The sequence below is a fragment of the Podarcis bocagei genome (assembly GCF_964188305.1).
Source record: "Podarcis bocagei genome assembly, chromosome: 5".
Taxonomy (NCBI): domain Eukaryota; kingdom Metazoa; phylum Chordata; class Lepidosauria; order Squamata; family Lacertidae; genus Podarcis; species Podarcis bocagei.
This window is the reverse complement of record NC_138129.1, coordinates 9,598,645-9,621,855: the sequence shown is the minus strand read 5'-3', so window position 1 is coordinate 9,621,855 and position 23,211 is coordinate 9,598,645. Positions and strand designations below refer to the sequence as shown.

The 23,211-nt window shown below is 44.4% G+C and overlaps 1 long non-coding RNA gene across 2 annotated transcripts in view; it reads right to left on the bottom strand.

Moving 5' to 3' along the window:
• The window catches only part of LOC308588431, a 137,984-nt gene that overhangs the window by 55,036 nt on the left and 59,737 nt on the right, over positions 1–23,211 (bottom strand). For both annotated transcript variants that reach the window (XR_014008754.1, XR_014008755.1), the window contains exon 2: positions 16,234–16,365. This is a non-coding gene — a long non-coding RNA (uncharacterized lncRNA). The remainder of the gene's footprint in view (positions 1–16,233; positions 16,366–23,211) is intronic.

Below are 23,211 nucleotides of genomic sequence, written 5' to 3'. Positions count from 1 at the left end.
CAAAACCATAAGACAGTATTGTAGATGATAGGAATTAAAATTTATTTATTTTTATTACGTGTACTGATGGTAGTCATTGTTTGGATGGGGGGCTTTTATCCATTTCTGCAGTTTTTCATGCCTTGATATTCAGAACTCACCCACGGTTTCTGACCCCTCTTTGAAAAATGGAAAGCCTTAAAGCAGCAGAGGGGAGCCTCCAACCTAGAGGCTGAATGCCATCCTTGTGGTCTCTCTGTCTGGCTCATGGCACTCTCCCCAAGCCATACCTCTGCTTTGCAAAGCATTGTTTTAGCCTGCCCAGACTGTGTTCTTGAACATGGCCACCTGGATCCATGATCGAGTGGGGTGTGCATAACGTGGGTAGAAACAGGTCTATTGTGCAAAGGTAAAAAGTTGCACAAATCTCTGAGCCCAGATTTGCCCCTTGCGTCACCCAACACTGATATGTGGCCTCCAGAAGATTACACCCCCCCCATGCTGAAAAAGACCTGGCCTGGAGCCTACCACTCAGTTAACCCCCCAGAAACTCATGTTGGACACACAATCTGCATTGGTACTGCTGGCTACGTATGAGGTCATTTGAAGCACAACTGCATGTCTTTTACTAGACTACAGTCTCTAGTCCAGACTCAGGAGTCCCTAGCTCAGGGAAATCTGGCATCCAAGTTCCAGACGTCTATGAAATCTTGGGCTTGGTGTTCTCCAGTTTAGTGGTGGTACTTGGGTCTAGTGCCTTCTGTGCTGGCACCACAGATCTCCACACCTCTGAAGCTCTATCCAGATTAGGGCTAAACTCCAGAATAATGTTGCCCCCTCGCCCACTCCCTCACTCTCTTGTCCAGCCCTGGGTTTACCTGTTGGCAGAAGCAGAACTTGAGGAGTATCCAAAATTGTAAGTTACCACAGTGCAGCACTATGCTGGCCACTCATGGGCATTGTGGGAAATTCGAAATGGCTGGCTTCCAATACTTCCAGGTTGCTCCCACCCAGACCCATCTCTATAGAATATCTACATATTCCACCCAATGGGATTAGGGAGACTGTGGAGAGGCATTCTGGTGACTCTGCTTCCATTGAAGGGTTGTGTCATCAGTGATACACAATCTACTTCACCACTGAGACATCAAATAGCCTGAAGAGACACAATGAAGCAATTTTACTGCTGAAGCTAAGGAGGTACATCCTTGTAAGGTTTCATGGGAAGAGAAACCTGCAAGCTATACTGAAGCTTTCTAAGGCAAATGTTTGTTTTTTTTAATGAGAGGGAAATAGAGTAGAGAGCCTGGAGCAGCTCTAGGCAATATATAAATGTGGCATCAGTTATCTTTCAGGTGGCTTTGCCACACACACTGCTAGTACCCAAGCAATTTCATGGCTGTTTGAATGATTCGCTATGAGCCTGGACTGCCATTTTGAATGCTACTGCAATTGTGTAGTATGAGCGTCAGCAAACAAAATGGCTGTGTGTGGAATTTGGGGGGTGTCTTTGTCCTTGTAATCACAACCAAGGGGACCAAAAGTGGCAAAACACACACACACACCCCTATGGAAGGAGAGAGAGAGAGAGAGAGAGAGAGAGAGAGAGAGAGAGAGAGAAGATGGACATGCCAGCTATAGCCTTCCTTCTTTCAAAAACGTAAGAATATAATATTTTCCCTTAAAAAAAAAGTAGTGTTGTTAATATGTATCTAACATTCTGTGTTAAGGTTGAATGTTAGCAGGGTCAAGGGGAGAAACTTGGAACAATGTTGCATTGCTATACAGCATATTTTCCAAAATGATTCACCCTGAAGGTTCATTTCCTTCTTGTCTGAGTAATTGGATACTTTGGACACCCTGCAGCTGCTTCAGGTGAGATAATAGCCAGTTATCGCAAAGTACCAATGCTCACGTTAATGCTTGTAGACTATTCTGGTCTTGCTAAATAGAGCACAATGGATTAGAAGATCCCTCCCCCTCCTGCTGTTTGAATTTTCAGCCTTTGCAGCGATGCTGGGAGCCTTATAAAGCTACATCCGAGGCTCTCCTGGACAAAATTCAGTAGTGGATGGACTCAGCGAGGGGCATCAGCCTGCTTCAAAATGATCAGACGCCTCTTTCTCAGTTAAGATGATGAAGAAACGTCTGAGCTTCTGCTTCAGAATAAATGTGAAGTCCACAGCAAAGCAAATTTCGCACATATGTTAAATTTGGCCACAGTTCAGAATTCATGCACACGCAGAGAGAGACACTGACACAAATCTGAATATTTTCAGTATAGTTTTTGACATGTGTTTGAAGGATATATGTGTGTGTGTGTGTGTGTGTGTGTGTGTGTGTGTGTGCTATGATATTGAAACACTCATACTTTTTATGTTGCTGTTATTAGAGATGGAGGAGAAATTTGATTTGGTTTGCTTAAAGATGAACCTGCCAAATCTGTGAACCAAAGCACAGCCATTTTTCAAAATTTGCACTTTCCCCGCAATATTCAGAATTTTTCAATGCAATGCTCCAGCCAGGTCATTTGCACAAAATTTTTTTTGCATACTTTGGGGTGAAGTGTACATATAAATGCATATTCTGGTGAAAGTGACATATAAGCACAAATGAATAATGTTCAAGGAAACTCTGCAAAAAAAAAAAGTGTTTATTAGGCAAAATTGACAAATTCACACACACACACACACACACACACACACACACACACACACAAAAGAGTCTGTAAACTGCTGTGGAAATATGAAGATCTGAATTTAAGATTAGAAAAATAGAAAACTGAGAGAAACCTCATGTGGCAGATTTACCCATCCTGGTTGCCATGCTTAAGTTAGAGAACATGTATCACTGTAACACCTCCTTGCAATATTGTCATCTATGGCTTAGACTCTCATCAAATCCTGCAGTATCATGTTTCTTGGCCAAATCCACAGCAAGCTTTAAGTGTCAGCTCCACAATTCACTCCTGTTCCTTCTCAGAGCTGAAAATGAGAAAGGTGTTGTAGATTCCTTGAACTCTCCCATGGTAAAAGTAAAGGTAAAGGACCTCTGGACTGTTAAGTCCAATCAAACTTGACTATAGGGTGTGGCACTCATCTCGCTTCAGACCGAGGCAGTTGGAGTTTGTCTGCAGACAGCCTTCTGGGTCATGTGGCAAGCATGACTAAGCCGCTTCTGGAGCAACGGGGCACCGTGACAAGTGCCAGAGCACATGAAAATGCCATTTACCATTGGCTAAGCGCCCCTTGAGAGTCCCATGGACTGCAAGAAGATCAAACCTATCCATTCTGAAGGAAATCAGCCCTGAGTGCTCACTGGAAGGTCAGGTCCTGAAGCTGAGACTCCAATACTTTGGCCACTCCCAGAGAAGACTCCCTGGAAAAGACCCTGATGTTGGGGGAAATGGAGGGCACAAGGAGAAGGGGATGACAGAAGACGAGATGTTGGATAGTGTTCTCGAAGCTACCAGCATGAGTTTGACCAAACTGCGGGAGGCAGTGGAAGACAGGAGTGCCTGGCGTGCTCTGGTCCATGAGGTCATGAAGAGTCGGACACGACTAGACGACTAAACAACAACAACAAGAAGCACCCCTGTGCCCCCCACCCCATGCTACACCACTGAACTGGTTGGCAACTATGGAAAACAGGATGCTTGACCGCATAAGCCTTTGAGCTGATGCAGCAGAGACCTTGTGTTTTTAAGGAATTTGATGCACAACTGCCCTAGTATCCCAGCGCCCCATGACCACAGAGCTTCTGCGATTCATTCTCATCTCATTAGAGGTGTTAGTGGTTGAGACGGCAGTATTTGTGTACAGCCTGCCTAATTTGTGTACAGGCACACATGCCTAATGCAAACAGGAACACCAGGGCAAAGGTGTAATGACCCCAGTTGTTGATTGCTGCAAAATATTTTTTTCTTGCTGTCTTTGTTCTTCTAAAAGCCCAGTGTCATAGGCCTTGCAGAGCAAGGCAGGAAATTAAACAATAACTTGTGTGATTAATGCTAGAGCCTCAGAGAGTGTCCAGAGGGAGCAGAAGGCATCAGAAACAAAGGTCTAAGGACAGCCAAGCAGGTTTAGAGAGAGAGAGAGAGCTCTATAGCACACAGTTAAGGTTGTTCCGTGCAATCTGTGTGTTCACTCTTTGCATTTAAATTAGGGGTATGCAGTGAATTCAGATGAGCACCGACTCTGGAATCAAAGCGGGCAACTTTGGACATATTTCAGGAGCAATGAAGAACCCGGGCAACCAAATTAGAATCATAGCATTGCAAGGGGCCACCATGGTCATTTGTTCCAACCCCCTGCAATGCAGGAATCTTTCACCCAACGTGGAGCTTGAACCCACAACCCTGAGATCAAGATTCTCATGCTCTCCCAACTGAGCTAAATCCAGTTGTGCACAGTTCAGTTTGAGGAAGGCAGGATCGCAAGGTAAGTCCCCCTGGCCCTACAATGGAAGCCTCGGAGCCAAGGTTGGCCCAATTCATTGAGTATAATGGTCTCAGAAGCCCTAATCACAGTTATTCAAACTGTGTGGACACATGGGTGCATATGCACTTCCCCACAGGGGCGGAGGAAGGGGGTACGGTGGGGGCATGCCATCCAGGGTGTCACTACTGAGGGGGGTGACAAAATGCCAGGCGGCACTCACCACAGTGCCTGCAGCACACCTGAGCCACGGACCTTTCCTGAGAGTGACATGGTGGCTTGGGTGCCTATAGGCTCCGCGCTGCCCCAAATGGTCTGCCTGCTGCCTCCCCCCCCCAGCTGTAGGGTGGCTGAGTGGGAAAAGGCAGGCAGACTCCTCGGAGGCCCCACTGAGCATCCTGCCCCAGTTCACCCCGCCCCGTGGGTGGCTGGCCCCACCCCTGGGCACAAGTCATGCGTACCACCCCAGGCCTCCAATCAATTTGCTCCACCGCTGCTTCCAGAGCCAGGCAGAGGCCCGGGCCAGGTAGATCATGTCCCCCCTTTTTTCTCTTGTGCTGACAGCCATGGCCCCAGGGTATCCACCCACTACCACTACCACCCCCCTCTGTCTGGGCCTGGCTGCTTCCCCACCCGTGATGCCTCCTGCCCCCAATACCCAAATAAGAAGGGTTTACAAAAGAGGGGAAGATACTAGTTGTGTTCAGCTGGATGTGGCTAGACTCTCCCTTCAAACATTTGGCCTCAATGCATGAAAGGTTGGTGGGGACAAGCCCTCACAGAGTCATTAGGGACATGTCTAGCACATACACACACGCACACTCACATGCTCCAAAACACAGTTTATAAGCTTTTATAACAGCTGTGGAGAACCCAAGATCCAAAGCCAAATGTGGCCCTCCCAGTCTATCTGGCCCTGTGGACTTTTCCCAGGCCACACCTTTCCCTAGCTCTTCTCCACACCCTTTGTGTAGTTTTGCCTTCTTGGAAAGAGTCCTTGAGCTGGGATAATCATGCCTTGTACACGCCTGGATGGAGACTGGAGAGATCTGTCAGAAACCTCTGACTTTTGTGTGGCTGAAATGTAGCTATATCACCACAATTTCTCCACCTAGATCTTCCCCAGAGTCCATCCACGTTTGCCTCTGGTCCTTGACCACCACTGGAACGTGGCTCCCAGGACATCATCCATGCGGCCCTTGAGCAGCAAAGCTTTCCCCACTCCTGCTCTATAACTTAGAGAATTGGCATGAACTCAATTCCGACACATGGGTCCGAGCTCCGTAAATTTGCTCCTAAATTGCTAGTTGTATGCAGTGCTTGAAGATCCCACTTGTGAGAGCTGCCTCCTGGGTTTGGTACTTCATTTGCTCACCTGGCTGGGTTCTTGTGCCTTTAAGGGCTGCCCAAGATGCAGAAATTAAATAGATGTGACATGTCCACAGCATCCCATCTGTGTCCAGAGAATGTCTGCCTGTTCTTTCATTTTCTCATTTGTTGAATTAACATTTTATCAAGATTTTGACAGAAAGGAGAAGGGAAAACTGTCGCAGGAGGCAAAAGGACCATGGAAAATAATCAGAGAGCAAGGCTATCATCTCAATAATCCACAAACTCTATCTGCGACTCCAATAACAACAAAACCATATTCGTGCCCATGTTCTTTCTGGAAAGTAATGAAAGCCTTCTGTCTCACAGCCCAGATCTTATGCAGAGTTAATTTGATCAGTCTAGTGATTCTCTGCAGAACTGTCAACTCCCAAAGCTTCCTTAACAGGTTGAATGTCCACCTGTCAGGTTCCTGGTTAAAGGCTCAGAACCAGTGTTTTTCTTCTAGAGAGAAGGTGCCAGTACTTTGTACCCTTGGGTGTCCCTAGAAAAAAAAAGCACCACTCAGAACTCTTGCCAGAAACAGAAACAAAAAGACCCAATGGCAGCTCTAATCCATGCCCAAGGTTCACGCAGGAAGACTTCTCGAAGCTTCTCTTTACTTATGAACATTTGTACATGATAATGGAATGGTTTTTAATATGTCAGCAAGGTGTCTTCAGCAAGAGTCCATTTTCTGCTAGGGTTCGTTTCACCTCTGCAATGCCAAACCTGTGTCCAAAAGGTGGGATATGCTAATCATTTCACATATCTTCTGCACTAGATCTAAGCAAACCTACAGTCATAGTTGGTTGATTTTAAGCAACAATAACACCTGTATAGGTGTGTCCACTCTCTCTCCTGCCAGACCCTTCCAGATCACTAGGCAGCAAAAGCTTAGCTTGGAACCAATGGGTGAACTTCCACTTTTGCAGCAGAACTTCCTCTCCTTGCCATTGCAATCACCCAGTAGTTATGGATATGCTTATTCTCTGTTAATATCCTCTATTAATCTTAATTATCTACCCTGATGCCTGTGAGTATGTGTCTCTTGAGTTGCTTCTTTGTATGTGGAGAAGGGTTTCCTTTGTGTCTGTCCTGGACCAACTGCAAATCAAAGCAAATTGTCTTAGGCTGCTTTGGATATTTCCCAAACAATCCCTAGCATCAGTGCCTTCTGCCCCAACTGCAATGTTCTTACAAGTCTCCCTGGTTGATTGGAAAGATTGGGACATTTGCGAGTACAACAGATTGTCTGATTATCCCTTGAGATGCCCTCAGTTGATCCCAACTAATAGCACGTAGCAAATACCAGCTAAATGAAATGCCCAGTGTATGTGCCACAGATTCTGTAATACAACACACACAGAGACACAAGCATGTCCATGGGGGTATGTATACTAGGGTTGTGCACGGGCCCCCAAGTTCCCCTTGTATCTGTTTTTGTGCTTAAAAAACAACAACTCCTCTGATCTGAATCACTCTGTGCTCTCCCTGTTTCAATCTCTGATTTAAATTCAGAGCTACTTCCCACCCCACCCACCCATTCACACAGAGAGACAAAATATGACTATAACCTTTTTTCCATTTTTTGGCAGAAGCAGATGAAATTTGCAGGCACGGGAGAATGGATTAAGCCTGCCAAATTGCAGATCGAAGTTCCTATTCCTCCATAATCCATATTAGGATGATACATTTCTTAGGCAAACTAAACCTCCAAAATCAGACAGTGATCAGTTTTTGTCTCTTCCTCTTCCTTACTTTAAAATAATTAAGAGGTGGCCAGGTGGTGTGTATTCTAACTTGATTTTGAGTGGACAAAGGGAGAAGAGGGAGTGGGGAGGAGGTTTTGGAAGCCAAGCAGGTAACAGGATTTAGTGAGCAAGAAGAGGCAGTGGCGGAGAGCAATACAGAGGCAGGAGTGGGTTCAGGAGACAGAGATGAGGCGGGCTGCTGAAGAATCTAGGGAGGCTTCACCTCCTGCTGTGACCAGCTCCCCCACCCCCATGGTCTCCCATTACACAAAGGGGAATGATGAGGGCTGAGCAAAGGGAGACAAGATGAAGGAGACTCAGGTGGTTGTGGAAGGACCTGGAGGAGTCCCTTTGGAGAGCGGTGGGAAGGCGGGGATCTTCAGTCCTCACAAATGCCTCACTGGGGCACGATCTCACCTGAAACCGTGCAAGAGCTTGCATGCTCCATAAGATCTCTGAAAATCTTGGCAGAAATTGGTGCCAATGCCGGTGCCACTTCTCTGCTGCTGGTGTAGGCAGCAGGGCAAGCAGGGCACCATTGGTGGTGGTGCCTTGGGGGCTTTTGTCACCTGAGGCCTCACCCCACCTAGTGGACTGGCCCTGAGTCAGGATCTGTAGAACATTTCTTGTGCACGATGAGCGTATCCTCCTCCTCATGCACAAGAAACAATAGTGAAAAAGATTGCAAGACATATGATGTGCATTCACAGGCATGATCTGCATGCTCCAACATCACCACATTATAATCACTTAAAGGAGAAGAATAATGGGAATTGGGCTTGAGTGCGTAGGGTATATGGATGCTGGGATGTACTAAAAGGGATAGCACCCAGTTAATTTACTGTGCCTGACTATGGAATCCATGAATGTACGCATATTATTTTGACAGTGCTGGCCATTAAAAAAAAATCATCAAAGAAGCAGCTGGAACCAGTGGAAAACCAACTGTTTCTGGAAAGTGCAGATAGAGGGTGCCTGTCATATCTCAACATGAATGCTGTCCACAGAAGAGGGGCAGCCACACTAAAAGTCCTGGTCTGAGCTAGGGCAGAGCAGGTTTCTGAGATATTTGAAAATTGCAAGTGAGAGACTCCTGCAGACCACAGTGATCTATTGGGTATTTAAGGGATAAGGTAGTCTCGCCCTTATTATGGACCTAGCACTCCATGTCAAATGGAAAGACTGCTATGGATTTTGGAACACTTTTCTCACACAGCATTCTTCTGCTATGTTGGAAATACGGTGGTACCTTGGTTCTCAAACCTAATTCATTCCGGAAGTCTGTTCCAAAACCAAAGCGTTCCAAAACCAAGGTGTGCTTTCCTATAGAAAGTAATGCAAAATGGATTAATCTGTTGCAGACTTTTAAAAACAACCCCTAAAACAGCAATTTAACATGAATTTTACTATCTAACGAGACCATTGATCCACAAAATGAAAGCAATAAACAATGTACTGCAGTCACACAATCAATCAATCAATCAATCAGTAGCTGAACTGGGTTCCACACAGTCACACAAAAAAGAGCAATAAAAATGTAAAATAAATAGCAAAAACAGACAGACCTCAGCATAACACTCAAATTGGAAGTATGGCACTCATATCGGAAGTGTAACTCTCAAAACGGAAGTGTGGCACTCAGATCTGAAGTGTGGCACTCAAAATGGAAGCGAAGCACTCAAAATGGAGCATGTTCGGCTTCTTAATAATAATAATAATAATAATAATAATAATAATAATAATAATTTATTATTTATACCCCACCCATCTGGCTGGGTTTCCCCAGCCACTCTGGGCAGCTTCCAAAAGAATATTAAAATACTGTGATACATCAAACATTAAAAGCTTCCCTAAAAAGGTTCGCAAACCCGAGCACTTACTTCTGGGTTTGCAGTGGGTTCCAAGCTGTTTGAGTACAAAGGCATTTGAAAATCAAGGTACCACTGTAGTCCTTCTGAGGGTAGAAGTGAGACTCGCAGTTGTTTGTTGAATTTATACTCTACCCTTCCTCTCAGAGGAGCCCAAGGCCGTTCCAGTTAGTGGAAGAGCCTCTCTAGATCAAAGACAGTGGGCAAGACCTGGTCAGAGCTTCATACGCACAATCCTCCAGCTTTTAGAAAATTGCACAGCTTGCAAAATTCAGCTTGCAATCTCTGTTTCATTTAGGACAGATTATAGCGAAACACAGAAGAACTCAAGCCTGCATTGCCAAAGGGAGAGGCCCAGTGAACGATTCTGCTCTGTTGGGGTTAGATGGGCTTTATGCAAAGGCTCCTGTCACTGCCAATGAAGATCTTGGGGTTACAGCCACATTGTGTGTGTGGTTTCTGTGCCGTCCTTGTGTTGGCTTAGCCCAGATCCCCGGATCAGATAGTATAAGAGCCACACGCTAGAAATATGGTACCGTGCAACCGGCAGGTTATAAAAATCAGAGCAATTCTTAAGGAGAGACGCTATAAGCGAGAGTGGATTCTATATAACTGTAACTTAAAAGGTTGACCTTCTTCCCCGCGGAATCAGCACACATGCACAAATCCACGCCTACAAAACCATATTTTCAACGATGCTGAGCCTATGGATTACTGGCTTGGGCTTTTGCACACACACACAAAAAAAGTTGCTAGGCAACCAGCCAGGGGTTGCTATGGCATTTTCGAGTAGAGCAGCTGGGCCAATCAGTGCTAACTGTGAGCTAGTGAAGGCGTAAAACCTCTAAATTTAATGTCAGTGCAGACAGGAAGGGAAGCTGTTGAGGCATTGTATGATTCTGATCGTGTGCTTGCTAAATGCGGACAACATGGCCCCTGTGATTAGGACCAGCACACTAATGAATATTCATTGGGCTGATTAAAGCAAAGTCAATTAACTACTTGACTGCTCTTTTTTTTTTTTTTTAAGCATCCCAAACTTGATTATATTCTTCCTTGCTTTTCACCATTTGGGGAGCAGAGATACTCCTTGCCATTATTTCTCTCCCTCCCTGTTTCCTAGGGATTGCTATGTGTATTTCTTGCTTTATTGGTTTTTTTTTACTGACAATCACACCTCCTATTCCAGGTTTTTACAGCGGTTTTTTGTTTTTTAATAAAGAAAAAAATCACCAGCAAACTCGGCTCTTCTATAGGGTTACTGCCTTCTGTTACTGGTAAGCTGAGGCAGTCATGGTTTGCCTTAAGTTCCTTTAAAACATGAAGGAGATTTAAATACCAAAATACTGCAATAACACAAACACACGCAAATTGGCACCTCTCTCGAGTTCCAAGACAGGGGAGATCTCAGCAGAGGTCAAGGGCAGTATAGTTTTGAAATAAGCTTCTGTTAAAACAAGGCAAAATGGCAAGATAGCCACCTTTTAAAAATAGGAATATTGTGGTAAATCAAATAATATCTCAAAGGCATCAAAGTCTTCTAGAGATACATTGTTGGTATTTTTTTAAAAAAGGAAAATGAGATTATAGTACATATAGACGCTTCTGTAATTATACATTAATTTTCCGAAATATTCTCTCAAAAACATGTCATCCAAGAAATTAAAGTTACACTTCTGTAGAATCCTATTTCTTGCCCTGCTATCAACATGAATAATTCCTGGTGTTTTGTAAGCACCATTCAGACAAATATAAAAATAGATGGTGTGTGTGTGTGTGTGTTATGACCTTTCCTATCTTAATTTGCAAATTCTCCAATTTTAATGTGAATGTTTTTCTTCATGTGGTATTTATAATCTAAATGGAGACTCTCCGATGAGAGACACTGCTCTGAGTCTTCTTCTGTGTGAGATATATTAATAGGTCCAATTAATATAAGCAATAGAAGAAGAAGAAGAAGAAGAAGAAGAAGAAGAAGAAGAAGAAGAAGAAGAAGGAGGAGGAGGAGGAGGAGGAGGAGGAGGAGGAGGAGGAGCAGCTTCCATGATAATTGACCCTTTGTCTTTAGGAAATATTGAATTAAAATAATACAGAAAGCTGGCAAAACTGACAACAAAACATGGATTTTTAAAGGGATTCCCAACCATTCCATGACTACATTTATAAATTTGGAGAAACTAAAAAATGCAAAAGCAAGCAAACACCTGTTTACTTTTGACCCCTCCTCCCGTCTACCAAAACTCCCTTGTTCAGATTTCTGGGTTGCTGAAGGAGCAGAGAGAAGTGAATTTGAGGCAAGGAGTGACCAGGAAATTTAACCCATAAAGGTTTAGAAGGAAAATGTGGGTTTGCAGGTGTGAGAGAGAATTGGGACATTTAATCTATGTAGGTGCTAAAATTGTATGATATTGTGTTAGGGGGAGAGAAATGCATGTAGCTTTGTATTGTACAATGTTTGCAGTGGAGTGTTTTAAAACTTAGTAGAAAAAGTTAACACTACGTGCTTTGACATTATTACTTTTTGCCCAACTCTCTCTCTCTCTCTCTCTCTCTCTCTCTCTCTCTCTCTCTCTCCCATTTCAAGCTTAGTTTCCCCTACCCTCTGAATTTGAAATTATAGCGAATGTCCAAAATTTGGGGAATATTGACACTGACATTTGAATTCTGACAATCATGAATTCCACAAATGTGTTCTTGCTGGCAATCATGTTTCAATAACTTATCCGTTATCGAGTTTTGTCGGCCTTCAAAAATTCTGTTTCAGACTGTCAACGTTTATGCGTGAATGTTGTCATTTGCCAAATGTTGGATATTAACTGCAACGTAGGATAACATGTACATATTATTATGGCAATAATTATTTCCTGTAGGCTGACTTCAAATAAAATGCAAACACACAACTACAGACTCTCCCCCCCCCCTCACAACTACCCTAGAGTAAATAGACTGCAAATTTCGACATATGTTCAAATACAATAAATCCACAAGGCATAACACATGCACAAAAATAACATGTTATTTTTCATTCCCATGAAAATTACACTATATCAGCACCAGGCCTGTATTATGAAAACTATTCTGTTTGCGGTTATTACTTTTTTATTTATTAAATTTCTATCCCGCCCTTCCTGAAAAAAAGGAGTCTAGCGGGCAAACAGCAATTAAAATCAAAGCAAAGCACATTTAAAATTTTGAAAAGCAATTTTAAAACCCAGAAACATGAAGAGCATGTCAGTCGCATATCCTTGCAGCTAATACATTTCAAGGTTTCCAGGAACAGTATCTTTCAGCCAGCAGATGCCAGGGTGAACAGGAATGTTTACAAGTTCCTCCTGAAAGTTAATGATAAGAGAAACAAACCCACCTCACCAAGGAGGTCCTTTCACAAATAGGGAACCACCACCAAGAAAGCCCGGTAATGGTTTGGCGCAGGCCAGGCAAGGATGGCACCACCAACTTAGGTGCGGAGGAAGGGGGTGCGGTGGGAGCGGGTCGCCCTGGGTGTCACCACTAAGGGGGGTGACAAAATGCCAGGTGGCACTCACCACGGGGCCTGCAGTGCGCCGGAGCCATGTGTCTCTCCTGGGAGAGACAGGTTGGCTTGGGCACGCACAGGCTCCGTTCTGCCCAAACGGTTCGCCCGCTGCCTCCCCCCCCCAGCTCTAGGGTGGCTGAGTGGGAGGAGGCACACAGACCCCAGAGGCCCACGGTGCACCCAGTCCCTATGAGCAGCTCACCCCACCTCTGGGTGCTCTGCCCCAGGAGCCCGAGTGTCTTCCTCCGCCGCTGCACCAACAGGACCTCCCCTGCTGATTGCAGGGCCCAAGATGTTTGATGTTCAGTAACCGCATTGCCTTATGCTTGTTGAGTTGCCACTGGGATATTTTAAAAACAGTGGACCTGAGGACTGGCTGTGCAACTTTTTTACAGGGGTGCAAAGTAAGCACCACTGCGAGCACCACCAGGAGCAAAATATGAGAAGGGCGCTGGGTTTCTCAGCCAAGTCTGTTTCCTATCACCTCACATTATTTCAGATGTTCGAGCTTCAGCTATCCACAACAGCTCCAGGCGGATGGAACATGTGCAGGATTGGCCCTTGGGGTACGCTTGCTTTTATTTAGTGAAACAGGAAGGCACATCACAACAGTTTTAAATTGCAGAGTAGCAAAACAGAAAAGGAAAGGGAAAAGGAAAAACCAACAATTTTCAAGCTTTCTCATCCCAAACTGCCTAATTCAGACAAAAGCTTGGATTTGCTCCGGTGGTTACTCTTACAGGGAGCGGTGTCAATCGTTCTCAAACTTGTTGCAGCCTTTGCCAACCTGGTGCTCTCCAGGTGTTTTGGACTCCAAGTCCCATCAGCCCCAGCCAGCACATCTGGAAGACCTCAGGCTGACAAATTCCGACTTCATGGCTTCATCGTCTACTGCAAAGCACGAACCGTTTTTGACATAACCGGCAGTGTCTCTGTGAGTGAAAGAATATCTAGGCTGCATGCGGAATGAGCTTGGGGGGTCTTCTTAATGCTATGCAGTCCGTGGAGAAAAAAACCTGCCCTCTAGCCAACAAAGAGGTAGGTTTCAGAATCGCTTGGCCATAGGAGGCCACGGTATTAGCATGGAGGGGTGACACAGGGTCAGGATTAAGACGCATTAACAACTTCATGCAAGGGATTCCCTCCCAGCACCTGCTAGCTTTGTCAATCTCTGCGTTCCATGAGCATCAAATGTTCCTGTAGCGGAAGGTTGGGTTTATCTTCAATGCATGTTTTTTAAATCCTAAACATTCTGTTTCCTGAGAAGGCGACTTGTCCAAATGACACAGCTTTCAATCCCTCCCCCCAATAAATAAATACCTCCTGCTAGCAGTCCAGCAGCTACCAAGCTTCAAAAGATGAATAGGTTTTCAATTGACTATACTATCCGGGTCAGATGCTAGAGACGAGTGGTACCCACCCCCCAAGAGCTGGAAAGGGGGTCACTTGGCACTCTGGGGAGTGGTAGACAGGCTGCTGGTTTTATTTCGTTGTTCAAGAAACCTACAAAACCTATTGCACCAGAGGAAGATTCCCCCGCTTCCCCGGCTTCCATTTTATCTCGGCTAGAAGTTGCTAGTCAATTTCTTTGCCTGCACAAATTTCATTAAGCAACAATGAAATATTCAAGCACAGAATCCATCGCTTGAAGCCAGGAGAATTCTCGCAAAAATTTAATGAAATATACGAAAAAAATCAGAGCTCAGGTCCTAAGCCTGGTTTCTGAGCTGCAGCCATTTCCTTCCCCCACCCCTCAAGACAGTAAGGTGAATTAAGGTCAACGGTGTCAAGCAAAACACATCCAGTCTCAATTCCGAATTCCTTTCCTTCCAGACATTTAATTCAATCCCTTTAATTGTTCTTAAAAAGTGGCTTTCAGTGGCCAGGATCTTTCAAATACACTTTAAAGTCCCATTGATTCTTCAGAAGGTATGTTTAGAATTCTAAAGTGAGCTCCGTCATTTCACTGATTTCTATTTTTCAGAAATACCATAGTTACCTGTCCAGCTGTTCAAGGCTGAATCTGATGTTCCTTTTTCTAGCACAATGATTAATACACATGATTTGTGGGGGAGGGGAGTACACATGTTATAGGGTGACCATCTGTCTTCCTTTACTGTGGACAACCCTCTGTTTCAGTCCTTTAGGAATATGAGATTCCCCTTTTATAGAATGGTAGAATGGCGCAGTGGGTTAAACCACAGAGCCTAGGATTTGCTGATCAGAAGGTCGGCAGTTTGAATCCCCATGACAGGGTGAGCTCCCATTGCTTGGTCCCTGCTCCTGCAGTTTGAAAGCATGTCAAAGTGCAAGTAGATAAATAGGTACTGCTCTGGCAGAAAGGTAAACAATGTTTCCGTGCACTGCTCTGGTTCGCCAGAAGTGGCTTAGTCATGCTGGCCACATGACCCAGAAGCTGTATGCCGGCTCCCTCAGCCAATAAAGTGAGATGAGCGCTGCAACCCCAGAGTCGCTCACGACTGGACTCAATGGTCAGGGGTCCCTTTACCTTTACCTTTACTAGAGTTGGAAGGAACCCAGGGGTCATCTAGTCCTGCTGAGGGCCTGAAGGGCCCAGCCCTTGCCTCTTTCCACCTGGCCTAGGACGGTGCCTGACAGGCTTCACGAGGACTGCGGCTGCTGCTCAGCAGAGAGGGCTCCTCTTTTAAATTGTTTTTAATTTCCATCTGTGTTGTTTCTAATGAGACCATCTTGCCTGTGAGCCCTGTAAGACCTGCACCCTGCCTTGCTAGCCTTTTCCCATCTGGCCTGGGAGAGTGGAGTGCGGACTGACTCCAGCTACAAAAGCTGAGGCTGTTGAACAAATTCTTGGGCCTGGAGTATTGTTTATGGGGGGTTTGAGCGAGCTTCTTGCTGTTATTGATATTATTGTTGTATCTTTAGTTTTAGATCTTATGATTTACGTGGAAATTGTTTCCATTTGGTTGCGTACTTTTTGATGTGTTTTATTCATTGTTTATGACTTCTGTTTTGTTTGTAAATCTTGTCTTGTTGTAAGCCGCCTTAAGCATCATTTCAACTATGGAAAGGCGGCATACAAGTAAAATGATGATGTTGGTGATGATACTCCAACCCACTGCAATGCAGGAATCTCAAATCCTTTTATCCTTCAAATCTTTTGTGGACAGTCATCTAGTCCAACTTCCACAATGCAGAAATCTCAACTAGATCATCCACGACAGATGGCCATCCAACCTCTACTTAGAAACCTTCAAGGAAGAAGAGTCCACCATCTCTCGTTGGAGTCTATTCCACCGTCAAACCACTCTTACCTTCAGAAAGCTCTTCCTTATGTTGAGTTGGAATCTCCTTTCTTGTAACTTAAATTCATCGGTTCGGGTCCTAGCATCTGGAGCAGGAGAGAACAAGCTTCCATGTGAGAGAGCTGGGCATGTATGTTTAGCCTAGAAAAGAGGAGATTGAAACCGTAGATAGTTTAAACAGCCAAAGGCCTGGTTACAAAGAAACCATGTAGGCTTAGAATCCAAAGGAGTACATAAGATCACACTGTAAAAATGAAACTTTCCTGGCAGAATTGAATGCTACTTGTGTATAATAAATAACTGGAAAAATACCTTAGAAAAATATGCAGAAAAAGCTATAAAATAAACTGTGCGATAAAATCAAGATATTAGAAAAAGTGCAACGAGAATGATTGGAAGTTTTTGCTCTAGAAGACTTTATTGATCAAGATATGATAATACAACTGATATTCTTTTATTTTAATGCTAATTCTTCTTTGTTTTTTATTTTTATTCTTGTTATTCCTTTTTCATTTTCGTGTGAAATTCTCTTGTAACTATTTGTAATGTATTTGTAGGATAGTATTTTAAATCAATAAAGATATATTCTTTTTAAAAAGGGGGGAGAAACTGAAGATAGCTTAAACAGGCAAAGGCCTGGTTACAGAGAAGCCATGTCGGCTTAGAATCCAAAGCCACGAGCCTTACAAATATGGAGAAACAGTTTTTTCCCTCAGTAGCAATGGGGCACCTGTGTACTTCATTTACTCTTTTTAAGCCATGCTAGTAATGTGTGAATGAGACAGAATGGGAAGTAGTAGAAGAACTTGATAGATCCAGCTTCCAAGCTTTAAACTCTTCTACAAGCTATACAAACTACAAACGAACCAATTTTAGTTTTTAAAAATAAGAAGAGGTTTTCTTAAAATAAAAAAGCAGGTACCACCAAACTATGTACCTAACATAATGTGTACTTTGCTGTATTGATTACAAATAGATAAGACATAACACAAAAAGGAATACCATTGCTAGATCAGTTTATTGTATTCTTTCATACATCCCCTCTATTCCAGACAACAAATAATATGTTTTTTAAAACCCTACCATTTGAAGGGTAAAAAGTGCAGGATTCCATTGCAAACACTTTTTAAAAGCTTTGAGCAGGTTTTGATGGCCAAATGTAATCTCTCTCTCTCTCTCTCTCTCTCTCTCTCTCTCTCTCTCTCTCTCTCTCTCTCCCCCTCTCCCTCTCCTTGCAGTTCTAGTTTTCTTCTTTTTGCAAACCACTTAACTAGGCAAAAAGAGAGATAGTTCTATCCCCTACCTTATCAGGTAATTCTGAATCTAGAATGTGTGCAGACAAAGATGATTAAGGGGCTGGAAACCAAGGAACAGTTGAGGGAGTTGAATATGTTTAGAGAAGAGGAGATGGAGAGGTGACATGATAGCCATCTTCAAATATCTAAAGGGCTACCACGTGGAAGATGGAGCAAGCTTGTTTTCTTCTGCTCCAGAGGGTAGGACATGAACCAATGGATTCAAATTACAAGGAAGGAGATTCCAACTAAACATTAGTAAGAATTTTCTGGTGGCAAGAGCTGTTTGACCGTGGGACGGATTCCCTCAGAAGGTGGTGGACTCTCCTTCCTTGAAGGTTTTTAAGCAGAGGTTGGACGGCCATCTATCAGGGATTCTTTAGCTGTGATTCCTTGGGATCCCTTCCAACTATGCAATTCTACAATTCTATATGCTTCAGACCGTGGAGAGGGGACAACCATCATGGCTAGTAATCCTTTATAAGAAGAGAAGAAGAAGAAGACTTTGGATTTGATATCCCGCCTTTCACTCCCTTTAAGGAGTCTCAAAGCGGCTAACATTCTCCTTTCCCTTCCTCCCCCACAACAAACACTCTGTGAGGTGAGTGGGGCTGAGAGACTTCAGAGATGTGTGACTAGCCCAAGGTCACCCAGCAGCTGCATGTGGAGGAGCGGAGACGCGAACCTGGTTCCCCAGATTACATAACCCTCTATGAATTTGCCTTAGTTCTCACGGATATCTTAGGAAAATATCACTGTCAACTCCCTCAACCAACGATCCTTTACCATTTTCACCAGAGGTTTCCAGCATTGCCATTGTGTATTTGGAAATCTGAGATGTTCTCAGATATAACCACCTTTGTGTCAACATAGCAAATGACTCTAATTAGGCTGGAGGTGGAGTGAAAATGCTTAATTCATTCTGATGAGGCAGAAGGAAGGAAGAGCTAAAATGCTTATAGACAATGGGTGAACAGGGAGATATAATGCTGAACGCCAGGTTTAAATGCAAATTGCTGCAGAATTTCCCTCCCTCCACCATCTTGCTCATCCCTGTTGTCCCCTCCCATTGCAATAACCATGTTCAGTAATTAGAAAAGAAAGAAGGCAGATTGGTGGCAGAGGTGACGAGGTGAGAGGTGTCTGACTACAGAGGGGTGCAGGAAAAAAAGATGGTTACTTGTCTTTCCTACTATGGCATCCCTCTTTGACCAAGAACAACACCTTTATAATCCTTGCTGCCTTGAAACAGTGTGACGCGGCAGCTAAAAAAGCCAATGCAATTCTGGGCTGCATCAATAGGAGTATAGCATCTAGATCAAGGGAAATAATAGTGTCACTGTATTCTGCTCTGGTCAGACCTCACCTGGAGTACTGTGTCCAGTTCTGGGCACCACAGTTCAAGATGGACACTGACAAACTGGAATGTGTCCAGAGGAGGGCAACCAAAATGGTCAAAGGCCTGGAAACGATGCCTTATGAGGAACGGCTAAGGGAGCTGGGCATGTTTAGCCTAGAGAAGAGGAGGTTAAGGGGTGATATGATAGCCATGTTCAAATAGATAAAAGGATGTCACATAGAGGAGGGAGAAAGGTTGTTTTCTGCTGCTCCAGAGAAGCGGACACGGAGCAATGGATCCAAACTACAAGAAAGAAGATTCCACCTAAACATTAGGAAGAACTTCCTGACAGTAAGAGCTGCTCGACAGTGGAATTTGCTGCCAAGGAGTGTGGTGGAGTCTCCTTCTTTGGAGGTCTTTAAGCAGAGGCTTGACAACCATATGTCAGGAGTGCTCTGATGGTGTTTCCTGCTTGGCAGGGGGTTGGACTCGATGGCCCTTGTGGTCTCTTCCAACTCTATGATTCTATGATTCTATGATTCTATGAAAGGTGGTGCACGGAGGCATGGCCAGGACAGCAGGCCACCACATGCATGGCTGTGTTAACCAGACAAGGGGCCAACCTCAGTGTGTACCGTATATCATCTCCACCTCAACAGTAGATTTTTAAATTTAAATTTAAATTTAAATTTTTTAAAATTAAAAAGGGAAATTTGAGGAGGAGAATTGAGGAAGTCTGAACATTTCCTTTTCAGAAACAATATCTCCCACCAGAATTAGGAGGATAATATCACCTGCACAAATTTTATGTGCCCCAAAGAGAGAAGCACTCAGAAAAATCAAGAGTGCACCTATGGAGGAAAAGTCTCCACTCAAAGTTTGAGTGCAGATGCCTAATCACCATAGCCCACAGCGCAGCCATCACTGGAAAACTGATTTAAAAAAAGGTAAAGGACCCCTGGACGGTTAAGTCCAGTCAAAGGCGTCTATGGTGTTGCAGCGCTCATCTTGCTTTTCAGGCTGAGGGAGCCGGCATTTGTCCACAGACAGCTTTCTGGGTCATGTGGCCAGCATGACTAAACCGCTTCTGGTGCAACTGAACACCATGATGGAAGTCAGAGTGCATGGAAACACTATTTACCTTCCCACCGCAGCAGTGCCTATTTATCTGCTCGCACTGGTGTGTTTTCAAACTGCTAGGTTGGCAGAAGCTGGGACATAGCAACGGGAGCTCACCCCGTCACAGGGATTTGAACCGCCAACCTTCTGATCGACTAGGGAGCTGGTAGAAGCCGCTTTCGGTCAGAGGTATTTATTGTTATATGTAAATCTAGTCTTTCCGCCTAGGAGGTTAAGGATCAACAGAAATACAATGGTATCTCGGGTTAAGTATTTAAATCGTTCCGGAGGTCCGTTCTTAACCTGAAACTGTTCTTAACCTGAAGCACCACTTTAGCTAATGGGACCTCCTACTGCCACTGCAGCGCCAGAGGACGATTTCTGTTCTCATCCTGAAGCAAAGTCCTTAACCCGAGGTACTATTTCTGGGTTAACGGAGGTTGTAACCTGAAGCGTATGTAACCTGAAGCGTATGTAACCTGAAGTACCACTGTATAGTATCTGGATCAAGGGAAGTAATAATACCATTCTACAGATCGTGAAGCTGAGGCTCCAATACTTTGGCCACCTCATGAGAAGAGAAGACTCCCTAGAAAAAACCCTGATGTTGGGAAAGATTGAAGGCACAAGGAGAAGGGGACAACGGAGGACAAGATGGTTGGACAGTGTTCTCGAAGCTACCAGCATGAGTTTGACCAAACTGCGGGAGGCAGTGGAAGACAGGAGTGCCTGGCGTGCTCTGCTCCATGGGGTCACGAAGAGTCGGACACAACTAAACGACTAATCAACTAAACATTAGGAAGAACTTCCTGACAGTAAGAGCTGTTCGACAGTGGAATTTGCTGCCAAGGAGTGTGGTGGAGTCTCCTTTTTTGGAGGTCTTTAAGCAGAGGCTTGACAACCATATGTCAGGAGTGCTCTGATGGTGTTCCTGCTTGGCAGGGGGTTGGACTCGATGGCCCTTATAGTCTCTTCCAACTCTATGATTCTATGATTCTATGATTCTATGATTCTATGATTCTATGATTCTATGATTCTATGATTCTATGATTCTATGATTCTATGATTCTATGATTCTATGATTCATTCTGAAGGAAATCAGCCCTGAGTGCTCACTGGAAGGACAGATCCTGAAGCTGAGGCTCCAATACTTTGGCCACCTCATGAGAAGAGAAGACTCCCTGGAAAAGACCCTGATGTTGGGAAAGATGGAGGGCACAAGGAGAAGGGGACGACAGAGGACAAGATGGTTGGACAGTGTTCTCGAAGCTACCAGCATGAGTTTGACCAAACTGCGGGAGGCAGTGGAAGACAGGAGTGCCTGGCGTGCTGTGGTCCATAGGGTCACAAAGAGTCGTACACGACTAAACGACTAAACAACAACAACAAATGACCACACCTGGAGTCCTGTGTCCAATTCTGGGCACTACAGTTTAAGAAGGATATTGACAAGTTGGAAGGTGTGTAGAGGATGGTGACCAAGATGAGCAAGGGCCTGGAAGCCAAGCCTTATGAGGAACAGTTGAGGGAATTGGGTATGTTTAGCCTGACAAAGAGGAGACTGAGAAGAGATATGATAGCCATCTTTGAATATCTAAAGAGCTGTCACATGGAAGATGGAGGAAGCTTGTTTTCTCCTGCTCTGGAGGGTAGGCCCAAACCAATGGATTCAAGTTACAAGAATGGAGAACTTTCTGAAAGTAAGAGCTGTTTGACTGTTGAGCAGTCTCCCTTGGGAGGTTGTGGATTCTCCTTCATTGGAGGTTTTCAAGCAGAGGTTGGATGGCCATCTGCCATGGATGCTGCTGAGATTCCTGCATTGCAGGGAGTTGGACTAGTTTACCCTCTTCCCTGTCCAACAAAGCTCCCTCCAGTTGGTCATGGTCTATGGGGATATTTAGTATTGCCAGCCAATCACAGACGCTGATGTTGCGCAAGCTTTTTGCAGCCAAAGAGACCTCTGAGGAAACAAGTGAGCACACACACGTTCTCTCGGTTGGATGACTTAGTGCCAAGTGGTGCTGACAGGGGTCTTTTTAAAGGTAAAGAATATTTAACATCTCACAAAGAGAAAAACAGTGCCTCAAATTGATTGTGGTGTGCCCTCTCTGCTATGTGGAACAAAGCTTGCTCTCCCAATGTATTTGAGCAGAGTGAGGGAACAGCAAATAAAGGTGGTGAACAATTTATTGCACCTAGAGAGAAATCTTGTGGTTCAGCTTTCACCCTCCCCATCCAATTTCCCCATTATATAGGATTCTGTCCCTATGGTATGCAACCCTCCCGTTCTTCTGAATGCAGAAAGACTCTCCTTCTTATTCATACCACAGTCATTTGCAATACAATAAAATACAACGTGAGAAATAAAAGAAGCAATTAAGAATCAATATGAATATTTAGGCAGACATCTTATGGACCACCGTAATGAGTGGGCAGAGGACTGAAGGGGCGATGGCTCAGGGAGAGGCGTGAGAGCCAGACAGAGAAATATGGAAGGCCATATTTGTTCCCTGGGCCTGAGGGTCCACACCTTTGCTCTGTGAGCCAAGGCCCAGGACTGCTATGTGACCCTTTTAACAAGAGATGCCGAAGGCTGAACATAGGACATGCCATTTGCAAGGTATGTGCCTACCGTTGGTCAATAGCCCAATTCTAAAAAATGCTGAAGAGTCTCAATGTTCCGAGGAACACTTTTGGAACGATACTACCAAGGTGAGTGGAGGAGACCTTTTCCGTTGGAAATCCCACTTATTCGAGCTATGGAGACAGCAGTTCCTCCAAAAATTTTGCCCTGGGCAGAAACACACCATTGCTGTGAATGTGGGAGCGTATGTCTTCCTCTTTCTCTGTGTTTGCTCAGTGAGACAGAAACATTGCTGAGCTGCAGCACATTGTGCCATATAAAGGAAGCATCAATTAACTCGAACACATGGATATAGTATTTAATTAACTGATGGGCTCCACAGCTTACTGTATGATGTCATGGAAACCTGGGAATGTTTCAGCGCAACATCTCCAGTGCCAACTGCAAGCGCAGTCAATATACCACTGTACCCCATCCTCCGATTTGACTAACCCGACAGATACGAGTCAAACTCCAAAATGCAAACACTCACTGTTTCCCTGCTGCTCCTCCCCCCATTTCTATTTACTATAATTATTTACATATTTACAATCTCTGAATATTCAGCGCAGATTAAAGAAAGTGCTTCTTTGTGCAACATGTAAGTGAAC